The sequence below is a fragment of the Heptranchias perlo genome, unplaced genomic scaffold, assembly GCF_035084215.1.
Source record: "Heptranchias perlo isolate sHepPer1 unplaced genomic scaffold, sHepPer1.hap1 HAP1_SCAFFOLD_483, whole genome shotgun sequence".
Taxonomy (NCBI): domain Eukaryota; kingdom Metazoa; phylum Chordata; class Chondrichthyes; order Hexanchiformes; family Hexanchidae; genus Heptranchias; species Heptranchias perlo.
Window position 1 is genome coordinate 135,351 of NW_027139498.1, and position 19,053 is coordinate 154,403.

General features: G+C 44.6%; 3 non-coding genes across 3 annotated transcripts; all 3 read left to right on the forward strand.

Moving 5' to 3' along the window:
* Nucleotides 1-784: 784 nt before the first annotated feature.
* Nucleotides 785-857, forward strand: trnaf-gaa (transfer RNA phenylalanine (anticodon GAA)). The gene has a single exon. It is a non-coding gene; the product is annotated as a tRNA-Phe (tRNA).
* Nucleotides 858-5,583: 4,726 nt separating this feature from the next.
* trnaf-gaa (transfer RNA phenylalanine (anticodon GAA)) lies at nt 5,584-5,656 on the forward strand. Its single transcript has one exon. It is a non-coding gene; the product is annotated as a tRNA-Phe (tRNA).
* Nucleotides 5,657-14,894: 9,238 nt separating this feature from the next.
* On the forward strand, nt 14,895-14,983 carry trnap-agg (transfer RNA proline (anticodon AGG)). Its single transcript is given in 2 exon segments — nt 14,895-14,930; nt 14,948-14,983. It is a non-coding gene; the product is annotated as a tRNA-Pro (tRNA).
* Nucleotides 14,984-19,053: the final 4,070 nt, after the last annotated feature.

The following is a 19,053-nucleotide window of genomic DNA, read 5'->3' on the forward strand; positions in this document are numbered from 1 at the left end:
TGAACCTTGTAAGCGCCCCTTACACTCTCTGATAACCTCTGACTGTCCTTCCCCTCTCTGAGACCTCAATATACTCTCTGATGCCCTCTGACTGCCTCTTCCACCCTCTGAGCCCCGTTACACTCTCTGATGCCCTCTGACTGTCCCTTCCCCTCTCTGAGATGCCCTTGCCCCAAAGCATCGCCACTAAGAAGCCATTGGACGCCCTGTTGCCTTCTCAGAACCCGTTACCGTCCCTGATATCAAAGTGCGGTGTAACTTCACAGGTGGATCTACCGGTCTGTGTTCAGGATGAGATCCAGAGTTTGTTCGGTCGCTGTTGCTTTCGCTTCTCCCAATCTGAGAGCTCCATTGGCAGTCGGTACTGATCTTCCTCCTATAAACTGGGTGTGGATCTGTGAGTGCGCTGCTGATTTATTAACTTTGTGAGTTTATGTATGACAGTGCTGTTTATATATGAACTGTGGGTGTGTATATATCAGTGCGATGTTTATATATGAACTGTGGGTGTGTATATATGAGTGCGATGTTTATATTGAACTGTGGGTGTGTATATATGAGTGCGATGTTTATATATGAACTGTGGGTGTGTATATATGAGTGTGATGTTTATATATGAACTGTGGGTGTGTATATATCAGTGCGATGTTTATATATGAACTGTGGGTGTGTATATATGAGTGCGAAGTTTTTATATGAATTGCGGAATGAACAGGAGGGGCAATTCCTCCTGGGGTTATATTTTCTTCCACGACAATGACACAAAGTAAAGGTTAGATGTAGAGCCGAAATAGCTCAGTTGGGAGAGCGTTAGACTGAAGATCTAAAGGTCCTTGGTTCAATCCCGAGTTTCGGCAGTTTTTGATTGTTTAGTTTCTTCTTCTTCGCTTCGATTCTCGCATTTATTTACAGTGAAATTTGATCCCCGCCACTGAAGGATTGGGGATTGAATAGAGAGACATCAAGGATGGGAAATATTCATATAGTCTGTATTTGGTTTTTATTTTTCTGTTACCTTCTGCCTTTTTCTCTTGGTTTTGTCTCTCTCGGTGCCGGGTGACTATTTGATTTGATGCACTTTATTCGAAAGTGATGCCTTTTCCCCATCTCGGGGCGGTCAGACCCGCTCTGTCTGTCTGTTGCTGCTGATGATCATTAATGGGAACAGGCCGCGAGTTAAACGTTTATCTGCAAACCGGAGAAAGACAAATCAAAAGAAAGACGTGTTTCTCCGGCCCAGGGGTAAAGTTACAATGGATGTTATTCAATAAACTGTCCCCGTGAATTTGTCTGTGGACCTGTTTGTAAAGCTTGGTTTTAAAAGTTACAAAAACCCGATATAAATAAAGTAAATTACAAGAATCGAATCCGTGATCATGATATTACCGTAAACTCTGTGCAAATGAACTAACCGGCTGTCCGAACGGCACATTCGGCTGTTTAATTAATTTTTGTTCCTGTGCGCCGGTTGGTAGCGGTTTCTGTATGTGGACCCCGAAATCTCTCTGCTCCTCCACAGTTCCTAGTTTCTCACCATTTAGAAAATACACTGATTGATCTTAGATTTAAAGTGGATGACCTCGCTCTCCCCCACATTGAACGCTATTTGCCGCAGTTTTGCCCACTCACTTATTCTATCAATTCCCACTTTTCAACATCCTGCTTCTATCCACATTACTTATTGCGCCACCAGAAGGCTGCGTCTCCAAATCTGCTTTTTCTCAATAAACAGAACGTTGCTCGAAAGTCTAATTCCCTGGTTCTCAAATTTCACGAAGGCGTCTCATTCTGCCCTCGACTTTTGATCTTGACCTGCGGTTGAAACTTTTGCAGAGGGAAAACAAGTCCCCAAATCACTCCACCTGAATCTCAAACGCTTTGGGAAGAAGTTCAGTTCAAACAATCAGGACTTTAAAGGCCCCTCAATGACCTGCACTTTCATTGAATGAGTTTTGTTCGTCATTGTATTCGACCGTGAAATCGCTCTCCGCTTTCATCTCACTGGTGAAGAGTGTGACGGCCTTGTATCTGTCAGCGTGTAAGTGACGAGTTTGGGGTGAGCACGGGCCGCCTTTATTTTTGAAATCTCACCAAGCACCAGAGAAAAGAAACTTAGAATCAAACTGTCCCTGTCAGTGATGAATTGAAGTGAATATCGCTCCAAGCAGATCTGGACAATGTGCAGCGCAGCCGCACAGGAGTTCCAAATCCACCCTCTCCCCACTCGGCAATCGCATTAACTGAACTTTACTCTGGCCCAGTGTCACCGCGCTGAAATCGAGTATTTCTCGGCCACATTATTTTTAACATCATAGTTACTGGTTTAGTAGTGAAAACTGCCGTCCGCATCACTGTAAGTACAAGAGACAACTTTGTAGACACCGTGTAGTGTCACAGACCTGCTCGTTGGACCTGCTCATTTCATCTCATCTCATTTTCAGCAAACCTGAAAATTACTGGAATACAGAATGGAGAATCACAGCTCAAAAAATCAATCCTCTCGACCACGAGGGGACCGAGTCTTCCAACATACAGGTGTTTAATGGCAAGGTGAGCTTCATGTTCAGAAATAATACAGCACAGATTTTCACTGGTGCAAGCTGCACACCCTTTATTTTGGAAAAGTAAACTGATAGTAGAGCGATGTTATATTGATCGCTGCAACCTGAAGCTTTAGCTCGGTGAATTAGTCCTTCAGCAAGAGCAAAATCGTATCTCTGTCGTGCAATTCATTTGCGCGTTCGGCTATGAACTGAAAGGTTGATGATTCGAGCTTACCCGGGGACGCCAGCGGACCTTTTACCTTAACCTTCATTGTCTCGCATTCCCAGGGTTCGAATGTGGGTCTTGTCTGCAACAAAATGTAACGTCAACATTGCCAGCTGAGTGCGTCTGATTTTCCACCATTTAATCTGCTGTCGGATAGCAGGCGTCTGAAAAATATCCAAACAAACTGAGATTGGCTTGAAGAAATCGGAATACTTCTTGACAGATAAGGTTGCAGGCGAGCTCATTCACTCTGACATGGATATTTCTGCAGTGAGTGACTCCAGACTGTTTCCACAATGAATGACACTCCCTTTATTTTGGAAAAGTGAAATGATATTCACATTCCGACTGGTTTCAGTTGATCTGTGAGAGATCATTAAAGGATCAATCTCCGGTTAAGGCGGCCTTTCTCTCTCTCTCTGTTGGCCGAATCCAAAATGAAATTGGAGCTGGACCAATCAGGCAAGAAATCAGGAATCACTTCAGCAAACAAAATACGGCCGAAAGCTGGAACTCTCTCATCCCAAAGGATGTGGATTGAGGCTCAATTCAAATTTTCAAATCTGATATTGATAGATCTTTTTCCGGTTCGGTTACCAAGGGATATGAGTCCAAGGCGGGGAAACAGAGATGAGTTATAGATCACCTCATGATCTAATTGAATGGGGCAGCAGATTCGAAGGGCTGAATGGTCTTCTCCTGTCCCGATGTTCCTCTCCTGCTCAGCGCGGGGCTGGACGACTGGTGAGAGGCATCAGACTGACTCCAGAATGAAAAGCGGGTGTTCAGATTCAGCCACCTTGGGATTGTCGGACAAACTGAACCCCGACAGCAACGTCACCACCCGCCTCTCTGCAATAATCGGATGGGAAGGAGCCCTGCCGCTGGCCCGGCTAGCTCAGTCGGTAAAGCACGAAATTCCTAATCTCAGGGTCGTGGGTTTAAACCACACATTGGGCGTTTTGTGTTCTATTTTTCACAGTGGGTGATGAAAGGTTCAAAGTGCAACCTCTTATCTCCAGTTCAAGAAATCCAGTTATATAAACAGACACAACCCTGAGCTGTGTGAAAGGAAACCGTGAGCGTTGCCAAATATCCAGTCCCTCCCGATTCTATCTTCTCATTCCCTCCACATGGGACACGGCAGATACCGTTTCAATAGGATTCATTTTTGCTGTTATTCAAAATGTTGATGGTTAGGAAGTGTAATATTTAGAAGATGCCAACTCTGGATCCATTCGCCTCTCTGATACCTCCTGAGCCCACTTTAACCTCTCTGATTCTCCCTGAGCTCCTCATCTTCTCTGATACCCTCAGAGAGTCCATTGTCCTCTTTGAACCTTGTCAGCGCCCTTTACACCCTCTGATACCCGCTGAGTGCCCCTCACCCACTGATACGCCCTGAGCGTCCTTACACCCTCTGATACCCTCTGGCAGTCCTTCCCCTCTGCGAGATCTCAATATACTTTCTGATACCCTATGACTGCCCCTATCCCTCTCTGAGCCCCGTTACACTCTCTGATACCCTCTGACTGTCCTTTCCCCTCTCTGAGACCTCAATATACTCTCTGAAACCCTCTGACTGCCCCTTCCCCTCTCTGAGCCCCGTTACACTCTCTGATGCCCTCTGACTGCCCCTTCCCCTCTCTGAGCCCCGTTACACTCTCTGAAACCCTCTGACTGCCCCTTCCCCTCTCTGAGCCCCGTTACACTCTCTGATGCCCTCTGACTGCCCCTTCCCCTCTCTGAGATGCCCTTGCCCCAATGCATCGCCACTAAGAAGCCATTAGACGCCCTGATGCCTTCTCAGAACCCGTTACCGTCTCTGATATCAAAGTGCGGTGTAACTTCACAGGTGGATCTACCGGTCTGTGTTAAGGATGAGATCCAGAGTTTGTTCGGTCGCTGTTGCTTCCGCCTCTCCCACTCTGAGAGCTCCATTGGCAGTCGGTACCGATCTTCCTCCTATAAAATGGGTGTGGATCTATGAGTGCGCTGCTGATTTATTAACTTTGGGAGTTTATGTATGAGTGCGATGTTTATATATGAACTGTGGGTGTGTATATATCAGTGCGATGTTTCTATATGAACTGTGGGTGTGTATATATGAGTGTGATGTTTATATATGAACTGTGGGTGTGTATATATGAGTGCGATGTTTATATATGAACTGTGGGTGTGTATATATGAGTGTGATGTTTATATATGAACTGTGGGTGTGTATATATGAGTGCGATGTTTATATATGAACTGTGGGTGTGTATATATGAGTGTGATGTTTATACATGAACTGTGGGTGTGTATATATGAGTGCGATGTTTATATATGAACTGTGGGTGTGTATATATGAGTGTGATGTTTATATATGAACTGTGGGTGTGTATATATCAGTGTGATGTTTATATATGAACTGTGGGTGTGTATATATGAGTGTGATGTTTATATATGAACTGTGGGTGTGTATATATGAGTGCGATGTTTATATATGAACTGTGGGTGTGTATATATGAGTGTGATGTTTATATATGAACTGTGGGTGTGTATATATGAGTGTGATGTTTATATATGAACTGTGGGTGTGTATATATCAGTGTGATGTTTATATATGAACTGTGGGTGTGTATATATGAGTGCGATGTTTATATATGAACTGTGGGAGTGTATATATGAGTGCGATGTTTATATATGAACTGTGGGTGTGTATATATGAGTGCGATGTTTTTATCTGAATTGTGGAATGAACAGGAGGGGCAATTCCACCTGGGGTTATATTTTCTTCCACGACAATGACACAAAGTAAGCGTTAGATGTGGAGCCGAAATAGCTCAGTTGGGAGAGCGTTAGACTGAAGATCTAAAGGTCCTTGGTTCAATCCCGAGTTTCGGCAGTTTTTCGTTGTTTAGTTTCTTCTTCTTTGCGTCGATTCTCACATTTATTTGCAGTGAAATTTGATCCCCGCCACTGAAGGATTGGGGATTGAATAGAGAGACATCAAGGATGGGAAATATTTATATCGTATGTATTTGGTTTTTATTTTTCTGTTACCTTCTGCCTTTTTCTCTTGGTTTTGTCTCTCTCGGTGCCGGGTGACTATTTGATTTGATGCACTTTATTCGAAAGTGATGCCTTTTCCCCATCTCGGGGCGGTCAGACCCGCTCTGTCTGTCTGTTGCTGCTGATGATCATTAATGGGAACAGGCCGCGAGTTAAACGTTTATCTGCAAACCGGAAAAAGACAAATGAAAAGAAAGACGTGTTTCTCCGGCCCAGGGGTAAAGTTACAATGGATGTTATTCAATAAACTGTCCCCGTCAATTTGTCTGTGGACCTGTTTGTAAAGCTTGGATTTAAAAGTTACAAAAACCCGATATAAATAAAGTAAATTACAAGAATCGAATCCGTGATCATGATATTACGGTAAACTCGATGCAAATGAACTAACCGGCGGTCCGAAAGGCACATTCGGCTGTTTAATTAATTTTTGTACCTGTGCGCTGGTTGGTAGCGGTTTCTGTATGTGGACCCCTAAATCTCTCTGCTCCTCCACAGTTCCTAGTTTATCACCATTTAGAAAATACACTGATTGATCTTAGATTTAAAGTGGATGACCTCGCTCTCCCCCACATTGAACTCTATTTGCCGCAGTTTTACCCACTCACTTAATTTATCAATTCCCACTTTTCAACTTCCTGCTTCTATCTCCATTATTTATTCCGCCACCAGAAGGCTGCGTGTTCAAATCACGGGGTAACAGTTGCTTTTCGAGCTGATCGGATTCTGGATCGTTCCGGAATGAATGTTTTAGCTGCTTTTTCACAATAAACAGAACCTTGTTCTAAAGTCTGCTTCCCTCGTTCCCAAATGTCAGGAAGGCGTCTCATTCTGCCCTCGACTTTTGATCTTGAACTGCGGATGAAACTTTTGCAAAGAGAGATACGAATCCCCAAATCGCTCCACCTGAATCTCAAACGCTTTGGGAAGAATTTCAGTGCAAACAATCAGGAATTTAAAGGCACCTCAATGACCTGCACTTTCTTTGAATGAGTTTTGTTCGCCTTTGCATTCGACGGTGAAATCGCTCTCAGTTTTCGTCTAAATGAACCAGAGTGTGACCGCCTTGTGTCTGTCAGCGTGGAACTGGCGAGATTGGGTTCAGCACGGATCGTTTTCAACTTTTGAAATCTCACCAAGCACCAGAGAAAATAAACGTGGAATCAAACTGTCCCTGTCAGTGATGAATTGGAGTGAATATCGCTCCAAGCAGATCAGGACAACTCGCAGTGCAGCCGCACAGGAGTTCCAAATCCACCCTCTCGCCACTTGGCAATCGCATGAACTGAACTTTACTCTGTCCCAGTATCACCGCGCTGAAATCGACTCTACCACGAGGGGACCGAGTCTTCCACCATACCGGTGTTTAATGGCAAGGTGAGTTTAATGTTCAGAAATAATACAGCACAGATTTTCACTCCTTTATTTTGGAAAATTAAGCTGATGGTGGAGAGATGTTATATTGATCGCTGCAACCTGAGTTTTTAGTTGGTTGAAATAATGGTTCAATAGGCATCCCCCTGTGTCTCTGTGGTGTAATTTGTTAGCGCGTTCAGCTGTTAACCAAAATGTTGGTGGTTCGAGCCCACCCAGGGACCTGAGGGCAACTTTTACCTCAAGGTTCACTGTCTTGCTTTTTCTGGTTTCGAATATTTGTTTTGGCTGCTTTGAAAGTGCATGGTTTATATGGCCAGCTGAGCACGGCCGATATTCCACCATTTAATCTGTGATTGGATTCACGGAAATCAGAATCCTTCTTGACAGACAAGGTCCGAAGGTTGCAGGAGAGCCGCTTCACTCTGACATGGACATTTCTGCAGTGAGTGACACCAGACTGTTTCCACAATGAATGTCACTCCCTTTATTTTGGAAATATAACATTGTATTCACATTCCGAAGGGTTTCAGTTCATTACCTTTCAATACTGTGGCATGTGGAATTCAATGTGGGAAAGTGTGAGGTCAGCCACTTTGGACCGAGGAAAGGTCGATCAGAGTTTTTTTTTATAAATGGTGAGAAGCTGGGAACTGTAAATGAGCAGAAATATTTGGGGGCCCAAATCAGGAAAATCTAGTTCACGGGTACAAAAAACTTGAAAAGGTTTATGGAACACAAAGGGGTGAAAGTTATGTTGCAGCTGTACAGAGTTCTGAATAAAACCCATTTAGTGGACTCTGTTCCGCTCTGGGCACTGCACCTCACGGAGGAGAGATTGGCCTTGAAATGGGAATAACCCAGATTCACCATAAACAAACTGATAGTTGAGAGATGTTGTTTTGGTCGCTGTAACCTGCATTTTTAGCTAGTTAAATCAGTCACTTAATTATGCAGCTATGGCACAATCGGTTAGCGCGTTCGGCTAGAAAACGGGAAAGTTGATGGTTTTGAGCCCACCCAGGGACGATAGGGAAATGTTTTACTTTAAGATTCATGGTCTCGCGTGTCCTGGTTTCTCATGTGTGTTTTGGCTGCAAAAAAAAGTGCACGGTTCAGATGGCCAGCTGAGGACGGCCGATCTTCTACCATTTAATCTGTGATTGGATTCACGGAAATCAGAATTCGTCTTGACAGACAAGGTCCGAAGGTTGCAGGAGAGCCGCTTCACTCTGACATGGATATTTCTGCAGTGAGCGACACCAGACTGTTTCCACAATGAATGTCACTCCCTTTATTTTGGAAACGCTAATTGTATTCACATTCCGAAGGGTTTCAGTTATTTTTGGAAGAGATCATTAAAGGATCCTGCAGCACTGCCTCGGATAATAACAACAGTTCTAAGCCGCATTTCAGTAGGGTCAACAAATCATTACATCCATTTATCTGCACACTTAAATCCAAGCATCTGTACCCTTATACCGGAGTATCTGCACCCTTATACCGGAGTTTCTGTACCTTTACACAGGAGCATCTGCACCTTTATACCGGAGTACCTGCACACTTACAGCGGAGTATCTGCACCCTTATACCGGAGTATCTGCATCCTTATACCGGAGTATCTGCATCCTTATACCGGAGTTTCTGTACCTTTACACAGGAGCATCTGCACCTTTATACCGGAGTACCTGCACACTTACAGCGGAGTATCTGCACCTTTACATCGGAGTATCTGCACCTTTACACCGGAGTATCTGCATCCTTATACCGGAGTATCTGCACCCTTACACAGGAGCATCTGCACCCTTACACCGGAGGATCTGCACCCTTATACCGGTTAATTCAGTAACCGTCCCCAATCACCTTTAACAACATCTGGAACCCTAAACAAAACCCAACACAGAAGAAATGACCTTTATAACTTTTCACTCATGTTCGGACACATTTTTATTTACTGTACTTTAAGGGAGATTTGGGGAAAGTGGGCGCTGATGCTCAGAAACTCTCCCTCGCGTGTCGCTACTTGGTGCTATTTTTTCAGCGGGCTCGTTGGTCTACGGGGACTGATTCTCGCTTCGGGTTTGCTGATTGAAATATGCGAGAGATCCCGGACGAGCCCTCATTTTCCCCACGCCTTTTGATGTTGACCTGCTGTTAAAACTAGCGATTTCGGTGCTCGAAAGTAAAATTTTGTAGCAAAACCGCAACAAGATCAATAATGTTCGTCAAGGAAGGGAAATAATCCCCCACACTTCATCTTCTACACGTGGCTCCACTCCCCCCGAATTTATAATGCTTAATCCACTCTGAGCTGGATTGGTGAAACACTCTCAAGAAGGAGGCTCATCATCTGCTCAACACAAAAGTCAATCTCCTGGACTTCTAGCTCTGTCAGACTGCATGTTCCCTCAGACAGGTTTCCAACTGGACACAAGCATCCGGCTGCCGTGTGAGCATTGGTGCTTGAGGGTAGAATTCTTGCTTGCAGTAATTCTATTGCTGTAATAGTAGCGCCAGAAGATCGCAAGATGGAAAGTATCGTGGCTGAGCGTTCTAACGCGCTGGTTTAAAGCTCATGCTAAATCCCATAATTTGCAGATGGATCAAAATCATAGTTTGTGGCTCCAATTCCGCAGTCTACCTCCTGTAAAATAATAACACAAAACATCTCATCTGCTATTGCAAAAGCGGAGTCCGGAGGAACCACATGGCAATACAAATAAGTAGATGCATTTTGGAACAATTGTACCTTCAACTGCGGTCAAAATGTTCACAAGGCAAAAGATTGGTTGATCAAAGTGAGACTCGACTAACAACCTCGGTATTTCCCGACCCTGTCCTGTCAGATAAGGACCGCGCACTGACCGATTGCGCCGCTGGAGCCCGGTCACTCTGATCACCTGTCCCACTCTGCTGGAAAGAATCTTAAGGTGAGAGGCCCGAACCTGTGGAAACGTGTCCTGTCCCCGTGATGAAAATAATATTTGCACTTTCACTTTCATCTTCTTTCACATCCTCTGCTCCATCGCACTACAATCGGGTTTTCTGTGAACAGGTCAAAATGAACATTGCCAGAAATTCTAACAGCAGTGGGATTCAAACCCACGCCTCCATAGAAATTTGATGGAACACCTTAGACCGCGAGGCCGCGCTATCATAATGTCAGAGTAACGTTCAAAGAGCTGTTCAATGCTCAAATAAATGAACTGAAGCTAATTGACCGCATTTACCCCGTGCTGGGTTTGTTCTCCTCAGAGCAGAGAACGTGAAGAGGTGATTTGATAGAAGTGTTCAAAGTCATGAAGGGTTGAGATAAAGTTAATAAAGAGAAGCTGTTCCCATTGGCGGAAGGGTCGAGAACCAGAGGACACAGATTTAAGGTGATCGGTAAAAGAACCAAAGGCGACGTGAGGAAATGCTTTTTTTATCCGGCGAGTATTTATAACCCGCAATGCGCTGCCTGAAAGGGTGGTGGAAGCAGATTCAATCGTGGCTTTCAAAAAGGAATTTGATAAATAGTTGAAGGGAAAAATTGCAGGGCTACGGAGAAGGAGCGGGAGAATGGGACTAATTGGATTGCTCTTACAATGAACCGGCACGGGCAGGATGGGCCGAATAGCCTCCTTCTGTGCTGTTGTCATTATATGATTTATATTCTATAAATTCTTTGCATGCATTTCTCTATCTCTCTCTGTCTCGGTCTCTTGTGTTGTCCCCTGATGGACTTCTCAGGTTTCCTTGAACGGCAATGCCTGATCGAACCTGCAACACCAGCAGAGAAGGTTAAAGAAAGATTGAGACGGTAGGAAAAGTAAAGGGGCAACCGAGCTGCTGCAGCCAATGTCTACACATTAATGTCTCTTCGCTCACACAGTGAAACAAAGCACCAATTTGATTAAAGTATGCTTATGGTAGAGTTTATATTAACACCATGCCGAGACAGACGGCAATCAAATCATAGAATCATACAATCTTAGAAATTTACGCCACAGAAGGAGGCCGTTCTGCCCATCATGTCTGTGCCGTCCGAAAAAAACAGGCATCGAGCCTCATCCCATATTTCAGCGTTTCCTCCGTCGTCTTTTCGGTTCCGGCTCTTCAAATGCATATTCAAGTTCTTTTTAAATGCGTTGAGGGTTTCTGCCTCTGCCACCCTCTCAGGCAGTGAAATTCCAGACCCCCACCTCCCTCTGGGTGAAAAAAATCTCCTGCGCTCCCCTCCAATCCTTCTACCAATTAAATTAAACCTATGCCCCCTGATTATTGACCTCTCTGCGAAGGGAAGTAGGTCCGTCCTATCCAATCTATCTCGGCCCGTCATTATTTTAGACGCCTCAATTAAATCTCTCCTCACCCTGCTCGGTTCCAAAGAAAACCACCCCAGCCTATCCAATCTATCCGCATAACTAAAATTCTCCAGTCCTGGAAACATCGTGGTAAATCTCCTCTGTACCTTCTCCAGTGCAATCACATTTTTCCTGTAGTTTGGTGACCAGAAGTGTACACAGTACTCTAGCTGTGACCGAACTAGTGTTTTATACAGGTCTAGCATAACCTCCCTGCTCTCATATTCTATGCCTCGCCTAATTAAGGAATGTATCCTGTATGCCTTCTCAACCACCTGACCTACTTTTCCTCTTACCTTCAGGGATCTATGGACATGCGCTCCAAGGTCCCTCTGTTCATCCACATCTCTCACTATCCTCCCAAGTAATGTAGTTTCAGAGCAACGAATTCTGAAACGTCTTACTTGATAATTCAAGTCGTACACTCGAAACAAATTTGGTAAAAGGAAACTAATATTGGTGATTGGAAATAGTTAGTGTACAACATGAAATTGCTGTACACCGGAATAGAAAAAGAGATTGGCTGGACAGAAGAGGACTGAAAGGATGGCCGATCGGCTCTGGGAAGTAGCGAACCATTACACTGGCTGCACGATTCGAGCAACAGCGGCTTGTTGGTCTCGGGGTCTGACTCTTGCTTTGTTGATAGCATTGCTTAATAGTCAAAAGGTCTTGGGCTCCAATCGCGGATGAGCCCTGCTGTCTCCCCATATTTAGTGAAAAGTCATCAATTGGTTTATGACAGCTTTTCCATGTCGCTGTTGGTCGAATTGAATTATATCGAGAGGATGTTTGATGCTCCAGAGGACAGAGTGCGGAAGTTTCCAAGGTGCAACACACGTGAAGGAAATAAAATGTCTCAAGATGATGAGGAGACTGATGCTGAATGTGAATTTCCCCACGTTCAGGCGGTCTCATTGATATTAGATGACGGGATAGAGAGCGATTTATCGAAGTTTGGGGATGACACCAAGATGGGCAGCATTGTAAGCAGTGCAGATGGAAGCATAAAATTACAGAGAGACATTAATATAATAAATGAATGGGCAAAACTGTGGCAATTGGATTTCAATTTAGGCAAGTGTGAGGTCATCCACTTTGGACCGAAAAAGGATCGATCAGAATACGATCTAAATGGTGAAAAGTTCGAAACCCCTGTGGAGCTCCAAAAGGACTTAGGAATCCATGTATATAGATCATTAAAATGTCATGGACAGGTACAGAAAATAATCAAAGAGGCTTATGGAACGCTGGTCTTTATATCTAGAGGACTAGAATACAAGTGGATCGACATTATGCTATCACTATACAAGGCTCTGATTGGACCAGCGCTGGAGTACTGTGTTCAGTTCTGGGCACCGCACCTTAGAAAGAATATATTGGCCGTGGAAGGAGTGCACTGTAGATTTACTAGAATGATACCTTGACGCTAACCGCTAAATTACGAGGAGAGATTACACAAATTAGGGTTGTATTCCCTGGAATGTAGTGGATTAAGAGCTGATTTGATCGAAATGTTCAAGATATTAATGGGAACTGATAGGGTAGATAGAGAGAAACTATTTCCGTTCGTTGGGGTGTCTCGGACTCCGGGAAATAGACTGAACATTAGATTCAGGACTTTCAGGAGCAAAGTTAGGAAACACTTCTACAAGCAAAGGATTGTTGAAGTTTGGAACTCTCTTCCACAAACGACAGTTGTTGCGAGCTCAGTTGTTCATTTCAAACCCGTGATTTATAGATTTTTATTAACCAAAGTTATTAAGGGAGATGGGGCTAAGGCGGGTAAATGGAGTTAGGTCACAGATCAGCCGTGATCTCATTGAATTGCGGAACAGGCTCGAAGGGCTAAATGGCCCACTCCTGTTCCTAAGTTTCTCATTGGTGCAGAATGCAAAATGACCATGTATTGGCCGGGAATTCAACCCGGGTCTCCTGCGTGGCAGGTGAGAACTCCACCCCTGAACAACCAATGCTCGGATGGGGAGTAGCAGCATGTGTCCATTTGGAAACCAGTCTGAACGAACATGCCGTTTACAGCTGGGATGGCTGAGTGGTTAAACCGTTGGTCTCAAAATTCCTATCGGTTTTCAACGTCGGTTTGAAGTCTGCTCGCAGAGCTACTGTTTAAAGATCTCTTCAATGATCAAATCGATTAACTGGAGTTAATTGACAGCATTTCCCTCTCTCCCAGAATGAGAGATACTTCACCGTGGCAGCTGCTTTTAATTGGGAGTCCAATCTTCCCATGCTGGATTTGAAGACCCGAGAAGGAATCTCTCCCAATCCGTAACTTAATTTCTGCTCTTTTGCAAAACCTGACATTTATAATCTTTATTTTCTTTGCATTCATCTCTCTATCTCTCCCTGTCTCTGTCTCTTGCCTCTCCGTGTTTTCCCTCATGGACGTTTCAGGCTTCCTTGAACAGCGAAGCCTGATCTAACCTGCAACAGACATCTCGCCTCTTCCCACTTTCTCGCTTTTGGGCCGGACTCTTGGAGGTTACGGCTCTTCAATTGCATATTCAAGTGCTTTTTAAATGCGATGAGGGTTTCTGCCTCTCCCATCCTTTCAGGCAGAGAGTTCCAGACCACCACCACCCTCTGAGTGAAAAAAAATTCTCCTCCGCTCCTCTCTAATCCTTCTACCAATTGCCTTAAATCTATGCCCCCTGATTATTGATCTATCTGCTAACCGAAATTGGTCCTTCCGATCCACTCTATCTGGGCCCGTCATAATTTTATACACCTCAATTAAATCTCCCCTCAGCCTCCTCGGTTCCAAAGAAAACAACTCCAGCCTATCCAGTCTATTCTCATAACTAAAATTCCCCAGTACTGGCAACATCGTCGTAAATCTCCTCTGTACTCTCTCCAGCGCAATCACATCCTTCCTGTAATGCGGTGACCAGAACTGTACGCCTAACTAGAGTTTTATACAGTTCTAGCATACCCTCCCTGCTTTTACATTCTATGCCGCGGCTAACAAAGTACAGGTTCCTGTATGACTTCTTAACCACCTTATCTACCTGTCCTGCTATTTTCAGGGATCTGTGGACATGAAATCCAAAGGTCCCTCTGTTGATCAACTCCTCCCAGTATCCTCCCAAGCAATGTAGTTTCAGAGCCACTAATTCTGAAACGTCTTACTTGATAATTCAAGTCGTAGAGTCGAAACCAATTTGGTAAAGGGAGATTAATATTGCTGATTGGAAATAGTCAGTGTACAATTTGATATTGCTGTTCACCGGAATAGAAAACGAGATTGAATGGACAGAAGAGGTCTGAAAGGATGGCCGATCGGCAGTGGGAGGTAGCGAACTTTCACACTGGCTGCCGAAGTTAAATCGCAGCGGCTCGTTGGTCTAGGGGTATGATTCTCGCTTAGGGGATTTCATTGAATAATATGCGAGAGGTCCCGGGTTCAACTCCCGGACGAGCCCTGGGGGGCGTAGCTTTGCTTTTATTGGCTTCGACGTATTTTTGGTGTTGGTGTTGGTCGAAATGAATTATATCCAGAGCACGTTTCAGCTCCAAAGGACTGAGTGCTGAATCTTCCAAAGCGCAACACACGGGAAGTAAATAAAATGTCTCAAGATGACGTGGAGATTGAAGCTGAATGTGAATTTACCCCAGTTCAGACGGTCTCATTGATATCAGATGACGGGATAGAGAGCCACATATCCAAGTTTGCTGATGGCACCATGATGGGCAGCATTGTGAGCAGTGTCGATGGAAGCATAACATTACAGATAGATATTAATATAATAAATGAATGGGAAAAACTGGCAAATGGATTTCAATTTAGGCAAGCGTGAGGTCATCCACTTTGGACCTAAAAAGTGTAGATCAGAATACTTTCTAAATGGTGAAAAGCTCGAAACTGTGGAGTTCCAAAGGGACTTCGGGATCCATGTACATAGATCATTATACTGACATGGAGTGGTTAAGCCTCAGCTGGAGTATATTGTACAGTTCTGGGCACCACACGTTAGGAAGGATGAAAAGTCATTGAAGAGGATTCAGAGCAGGTTGACCTGGATGATTCCATGGATGAGGGAATTCAGTTATGTCGAAAGATTGGTGAAGCTGGGATTATTCTCTTTACAGCAGAGAAGGTTAAGGGGAGACCTAATAGAGGTATTCAAAATAATGCGGGGTTTGAAAGTACAAATAGGGAGAAACTGTTTCCTCTGGCAAGTGGGTCGGTAACCAGAGGTCATAGATTTAAAATATTTGCAAAAGTACTCCAGGGGAATTGAGGAGAATTTATTTCACACAGAGTGACTGTTAAGATCTGGAACGCACTTCCTGAAAGGTGGTTGGATGCAGATTCCATTGGATCATTCAAAAGGCAATTGGACATGTGCTTGAAGAGGACTAATTTGCAGGGAAAAATAAGGGTGTGGGTCTAATTGGACAGGTCTTTGAAAGAGCCGGCACAGGTACCACGGCCGAATGGTCTCCTTCTGTGCTGTTAGATTCTCTGATTCTCTGATTACCTTCTGAATCATTGCAATTGATGCTATTCAGTGATGAGGAACCAAGAAAATTATAACTGTGATATTCGGCTTCTCCATTCCCTTCTGAATATCGCAGATTATAATGTCCAGGCGGGGGTGGGACTGAATGGGGGATAGAGTGCGGAGATTGGAATGGAAGACCAGCAGAATGAACTTGGTCTCATCAGTTTTTGTTATTTTTCCGACCATGCCCGAAGCAGGCGGTGAGCCTTCTTCTAGAGAGAGGATCGTCATTTCAGTTCAGAAGGAAAAAGGTATCAAGAAAATCGGGTGACACGGACACGGAATAATCCGGGACTGACAGCACATCCCTTTTAAACCGACACAGACACGGAATGATCCGGGACTTACAGCACATCCCTTTTAAACAGACACAGACACGGAATGATCCGGGACTGACAGCACATCCCTTTTAAACAGACACAGACACGGAATGATCCGGGACTGACAGCACATCCCTGTTAAACCGACACAGACACGGAATGATCCGGGACTGACAGCACATCCCTTTTAAACAGACACAGACACAGAATGATCCGGGACTGACAGCACATCCCTTTTAAACAGACACAGACACGGAATGATCCGGGACTGACAGCACATCCCTTTTAAACAGACACAGACACAGAATGATCCGGGACTTACAGCACATCCCTTTTAAACAGACACAGACACAGAATGATCCGGGACTGACAGCACATCCCTTTTAAACAGACACAGATACGGAATGATCCGGGACTTACAGCACATCCCTTTTAAACAGACACAGGCACGGAATGACCCGGGACATCAATCATAATTATGGTACACAAGTTCCTCTGACGTTGACTATAAGATTTTCTGTTTTTCCCAGGACACCACTGCAGACTTTGATACTTCGCGACCTCACAATCCCAACACCTCGTGGAAGGAACTGTTGCTGATTTCAACAAACAATGCAAAAACTTCCCTCTGCCGCAACGAGAAGGATGGGACTTAAAAGCAGAACTTCTGGAAAAACTGAGCGAAAGAAACCAGATTTCAAAGCAGTAACAACAAGCATGGGTTTCGAACCCAAGCTTGCAGAGCACAATGGATTAGTAATCCATCGCCTTTACCTCTCGGCCACCTCGTCACATCTCCAAAATGGCGAATGTCCTTTCATTCAAATTGAAAATACTGCCGATTTTGGAAATCGGAAAAAAAAACAGAAAATGCTGGAAATCCTCAGAAGATCAGGCAGAATACGTGGTAAGAGAAACAGAGTTAACGTTTCAGGTCGATGACCTTTGGTCAGAGCTGGGTCAGAGCTTTTATTTTCTTCTTTCTCAATGTAAAGCCCTGGACTCTGAGGAGAAGGAAGTCTGACCGGACAATATGACCTTCCCATGTACCCAAATCGAGAATGTTGAAAATGTCCAGTCAGCTGCTGTAACTCAACTTCGGTGGAAGAACAGCTTTTGCCATTGGATGCAGCGATGTTCGAAGAACCAAAGTCTGTCATGGCGAGTGCGGGGAATTGCCAGGATACCAAGCAGAACGATTCACTCGATATTTTGGCGGAGAGTTCGTTGATGAATTTCAGGTGGAACAGCAACATGTTGAAATCCAGTCGGTGTGTGAAAGAAAGCGAGTGTTGATGGAAGGGGCTGGGAGTTCAGCAGTGTGGGACCGTGTGCCGAACCACAGCAGTTAAATCCGATTCCCAATTAGTGAACCGATCCAAAAGGTGCAGAAGGCGATGCAAAGCGACCGGAGCGTGACGTAAATCGGCCTGCTGATGTACAGTCCCTGATAATAAATCCTAGTGTGATGCAAGGAAGAAATTCATAATTATGGTACATATCTTTTATCTTCTGCTGGCCATAAGAGATATTCGGTTTACCAGGGCGCCATTGTGCACTTTGGTTGAAACTTCACCGAGATCACACCTTACACTCCCAACACCTCCGTGCAAGAAACAGTTTGGGTGGCAATCAAGACTTTGTTGATTTGATCAAATAGGTGTAAGTCAGCAATGCGAAAAAGTACTTATTAGGAAAGAAGGATTTTTGGTGAAGAGGCCAAAATGAACAACGCTACAAATTCTGGCGACGGTGGGATTCGAACCAACATACCTGTAAAACACATAGCATAAAACCAGCCCTTTCGGCGTCTCAGCTCCCATTCGGCAACTTATTCAATTATGATGAAAACGGTCAGAGAGCTGAAACATTCCCTCTGGTTCTTTCTCCACAGGAGCTGCCTGACCTGCTGAGTGTTTTCAGCATTTTCTGTTTTTATTTTTGTGATTTCACAATGGCTGTTTTCCTGAAAACTCCCAATTTGACCCAAAGACAAAGCTCACACTTCACTTTCCCCACGCGCTTTAAAGTTTGCCGTTTACAAACAAAATCCCCTCCGCGCCGGGCTTTCAAAGGACCTTTCGCTCACGGCCAACCTCCTGTAATCGACAGCTTTTCACCACTGCCGCTCTTTTCATTTCTCCTCATTCCTTTTCAATCGGACATTTCCACAGACCTATTAAGATCAAGCGGAATATTTCCGACCTGACTGCACCGCCCAGATTGCTAAAAGTGCACCTTTCAGCCGTCATTCGCAGCTATGTCGCGCCGCCCGTCTCTCCCGCACATCAACTACTCGGGGAAAAGCGCCAACGACCATGAAAACAAAACCCAGTTCTTCAGTTAACATCCCCCGTGTCACAAGATACCCCATAGAAATTTCACGGTAAAGTCTACCGCTGTCCTTCCGAATGCCAGTCCTGCTTTCTCAGTGCTTGTTTCTGGAACAGTCACACAGATTGAAATGTATCGACTGGTTTTAAGGCACAAATGAACATTGGTGCGAACGGGACATGTGCCCCTGAGGAACAGCGGTCGATGTACAGCAAACTTAAAGGCGTAAGAATGTGAGAGTGAATGTTAGAGTAGGTAAGGCCGCAGTAAAGTCTCAGTGAAATGGATCATGATTGTGGAAGGAAGAAAAAGCTGGAAGAAGCGGCGGGTCTG